We start from the raw sequence: 4,966 nt of genomic DNA on the forward strand, positions 1-4,966 counted from the left end.
TAATATATGCTTGAGGAATGATTAAGGTTGATTTGTGGGTGAAACCACGTGATAGTGAGTATGATATTGATTATGTATAATGATGGTTGATTGGAAATAGTTTTGTTGAAATTTGGCATGAGGAAGAGTATATGATATGTAAATGTGTTCGAGTTTGAGCCACTTGGGTGAAGTGGGTTAAAATGGTGGGATGATGTTTTGTGAATTGTGGTAAAGTGTTAATGTGTGAGTTGAGGAGGCTTGATGTTGAATTTGATATATTTTGATTGATTTCAAAGAAAAGGGATGAACTTGACATGTTTTGATTGGTTTTGAAAAGAGTTGGAAATGGCTTGTTTTGAAATTGGCACTTTGTGGTTTTGTATGAAAAAATGGTTTTTGGGCACACTTTGGCGGGACATAACTTGGACTACGGATCTCCGTTTTGTACCAAATCTGTTTAGAAATGAAATTGGATCCGGGATGTCCATGCCGTTCGAAGAACGAGTGAAAAACGATTTAAAATGAGGAAGTTATGTCCGTCGGAAGATTGGGGTTTGAATCTGTAAATTCTGCAGCTTTTAACTTAGAAAATTTTTAGCAGAATGACCCCTCGCGCATAGGCGCACTTGGTGCGTACGCGCCGTTCTTCGAGAAAGCGCCATCCACGCGTGCGCGTGGAGTGCGCGTACGCGTGGACCTGTTTTCATCCCAAAGTTGATTTTTGAGTTTTAAAAGCCAAATTTCATACTTCTAAGCCTCCGATCTCACCACTTATGTCTTAAATCATTATGATATGCCTAGCATGAGAAAAAGGGCTAGTGAATGTGGTAACTTACGAGTGAAGCAAGGGAAAAATGAATGATCAATGAGGATCAAGATGATTATGTGAGATGCGGAGGATGGTGGTGGAAGTGCTTGTTAAGCCATGGGCCGAAAGGCTATAATTGCTAATGAAACGGCTGGTTATGGATTTAACCGTGAGCCGGATGGCTAGATTGTATTAATTTATTATAATTAATTTCACAACATTTATTATACGTTATTCATCCTACAAATTAATACAATCAATTAATTGATATCAATTATCGATAATTAATTTTAATTGATATAACTCATTTCGCTATACTTTCTAAATAAATAATTAAAAATGCATGTCTCAATTTTTTGTTAAGTAGAATAAAATAAAATACATAAATTGAGTAGATATAAATCTGAAAATTATAAAATTTTATTAACCACTCAAATAAATTAGTACCATAAAACTAAATTTAATATCTATTTTAAAAATAATTACTGACCTTTTATTCTTTTAATTATTTATAATTTAAATAAAGTAATACCCTATAACTTATTTTGTTATCTATTTTAAGTAATTACTAACAAATAATAGCATATTTATAAATATTAATAATAAAAATTGTCTCACTAATGTAAATGATCAATATAATAATTAGGGCAATTTACGCAAATAAAATGATTGAGGAAAACGTTTATGCAAATACAACATTGGCAATTTTCAAATGCAAATGCAACAAACGCAACTATATATAATCCGCTACACCCTGTAGCGGAATTTAATTGCACGTAATCCGCTACAGGGTCTTGCGGATTACGTTGAGAGCGAGGTTACTCATAAACCGCTACACCCTGTAGCGGTTTATGACCAATGGGTGTAGCGGATTATGTGTATGGTGTGTGTGTATATATACCACGTGAGGCTGTAGCGGAAATCAGTTGAGTTATTTTGGAGAGAAAGTAGAGAGAAGGGAGAGAGTATTCAAGTGCTTGGTTAGTTTCGAAGAATGGAGGATGAACGGCGGCTGTACCGGCTCGACGGCGTTGTTCACGTAGCCGGAACCATCGATGCAGAGGTAAGTGTCTATATTTACAAACACTATTTTAATAAATGTATATTTTATTCACTATTAAGGAATTAATTCATTAATTAGATAGATAGAGACTTAGTTTAGGTTTTGGTGTGAAAATGAAAATTTGAAATATAAACTTTGATATTTAACATTTAATAGTCAACGTAGAGAGGTAAATTAGGGTTTTCAAAACCCAATTAGCTTAAGACTAGAAATACAAGCTATAGTTTGGTTGGTGATGTTATTGTTAGAAATTAAGCCGGTGTTCTTTATTTCTGAAAATGCAGCCAACCCGATGTGTGTATAGCGTCTGTAGGCAACAGAATATGCCGTTACATGATAGGATCATACCTTACTTAGAGAGGGTTGGGTTGTACCACCTGGCTAGGCTGAACGCGCATTGGTTCTGGTTGGATGAACCTTTGGTCAGCGCATTTATCGACAGGTGGCAGCCGGAGACCCACACTTTCTATATGCCATTCGGAGAGTGTACTATCACGCTCCAGGACGTGGCATACCAGCTCGGGCTGCCCGTGGATGGCCAGGCTGTTTCCGGGTGCATGACAGACTTCCACATCCACATCGAGGGGCCAGACCGGCATGGGAGTGGTTCGAGAAGTTATTTGGTGAGCTTCCGCCACCTGATAAGAGAAAGTTATACACAGTCCACTTCACATGGTTTCATGATCGGTTCAGGGTGTTACCAGCGGATGCTTCGGAGGAGACTGTGCGCATATATGCACGCGCGTATATTATGATGATTCTGTCGACACAGCTGTTCATGGACAAGAGTGCTAACCGAGTCCACCTTCGCTGGTTGCCTTTTGTGGCGAGACTTGACGATATGGGCAGCTATAGCTGGGGCACCGCTGCATTGGCGTGGCTGTACCGATGCATGTGCAGGGTGGCGAACAGGAACGTCACCAACTTGGCTGGACCCCTGCAGTTGCTACAGTCATGGATCTTTTGGCGGTTTCCCACGCTGAGGCCGCCGGGTTTTGATGCTTTCTCTTTTCCGTTGGCATCCAGGTATACTTTAATTCATTCTTTCTTTCAAGTTCATTACGTTCTATATTTGAAATTACATACTTACGTGCTATTTCTGCTACTCAGATGGGCCACATATTTACCCTCTTCTGATGGAAAGGAACGGCGTATTATACAGTATCGTCTGGCATTGGATCGACTGACTCATCGAGATGTAAGTTATTCTGTTTTTCTTTGTTGTTACTTTAATTGTTTTTTTTTACACTTATATGTATACATTGGTATAATTCTGAACTTGCCTCATGTCTATCAGATTGTCTGGGAGCCTTACGGTTCACTGGACGTACTGGCAGTCATCCATCCTGAGATACTGACGGAGGAGCACAGCCGGTTATGGCGGGCTGTCACTAGCCTGATCTACTTTGCAGTTATTGAGTGGCATCAGGTAGACAGGGTCTTCCCACAGCTAGGGGGTGTACAGCATTTGCCTGAGCCAGCGCTCAACATAGAGTATCTTCATAGTAAGGACTGCAGGGGTGGAGATAGATGGTTCCCCACTTACTATAGGACATGGCATCAGCATTGGGACGAGCGACTTCGTTCTGTGTTGAGTGTACATAGAGTTCCTGATCCTGGTCCATCCCCTGGGTACCTGGACTGGTGGCACCGTGTTGCACATAGGATTCTTTCACCAGGAGTTGCTTTCGCCGACCCCAGGCCGACCCAGGTTCCGGACGATGCTATACTCAGAGGATCTTCCCAGGCGCCGACTAGAGTTCCAGCGTCCGATATGCCGGATAACAGACGTTTGGAGCGGAGACGACGCATCGGCACACGTGCCACTGATCACAACTGGCGCTGGCTAGACGACATGATGCAGGAGGAGCACGTTGGTGGTGATGACGGAGGCCAGGTAGATCATCGTCTTCGTCGATCTTCTGCTAGACGACGAGCTGCTCGTGGTGGAGGAGCACCTCCCGTCCACCACGATGACGAGGCAGGATCGTCCTGTCAGCACCTTACAGACACTCATGCTGGTGGCACCGCGGAGGCTAGTACGGGTGGTACACCTTTTACCCATGTCTCTAACTCTCAGGTACTACATGGGTGTAGCACACAGCTGTTAGCCGATCTTGCTACCACTTCTTTCACCATGGATTTGGATGATCAGTTGGGTGGACCCCAGTTCTATGCGGATTTTGCTGAGATCATACGGGGTGACGACGTTCATCAGTACCAGAGCCCGATCCCAGGCGGTCCTTCAGACCATACAGAGTATAGGCCACAGCCAACGGATATGCCTGAGACCCAAGTTCCTGAGACCCAGCTCCCGGTCGACTTGAATGAGCCCGCAGGCAGCCCGTACGACACTTGGTTCGGGATGGGGGGGACGCCACCATCTGCATTTGGAGTTGCGGCACAGGAGGCTCTGCCGGGAGATCGACGAGCGGCTAGGGTTAGGCGTCCGACTCGATGTGGCACAGGCTCGCACCTACTTGGTCCATTCGGAGGCGACCAAGATGTTGACGGTGACCACCAGTAGTGTCCGACTCTCTTAATTTCTCACAGTTATCTATGTATGAATTATGACTTATTTATTTTCTATTAGGGTTAACGACTTGTGACAGTTATATCTGTATTAGTTATGTATAATTATACCTGTAGTATTTTTGTACCAGCTACTGCGAATGACGATTGTATTTTGTATCAATTCGTGTTAAATGCATCATGGGTTTAAAACCCTAACATAAAAACACACACCATACACATAATCCGCTACAGGGTGTAGCGGATTATGCCTAAACGCCCATTGGTCATAAACCGCTACAGGGTGTAGCGGTTTATGAGTAACCTCGCTCTCAACGTAATCCGCGAGACCCTATAGCGGATTACGTGCAATTAAATTCTGCTACAGGGTGTAGCGGATTATATATAGTTGCGTTTGTTGTATTTGCGTCTGGAAATTGCCAATGTTGTATTTGCGTAAACGTTTTCCTCAATCATTTTATTTGCGTAAATTGCCCTAATAATTATATGAAAAAATAACTAATTACATAATTGCATAATTTTCAAGATCCTATATAGTTGAATCTAATAGACAAATAAAAGAAATATCTATATACTAATAT

Source organism: Arachis ipaensis, chromosome B06 (assembly GCF_000816755.2).
Source record: "Arachis ipaensis cultivar K30076 chromosome B06, Araip1.1, whole genome shotgun sequence".
In the NCBI taxonomy this organism is placed as follows: Eukaryota; Viridiplantae; Streptophyta; class Magnoliopsida; order Fabales; family Fabaceae; genus Arachis; species Arachis ipaensis.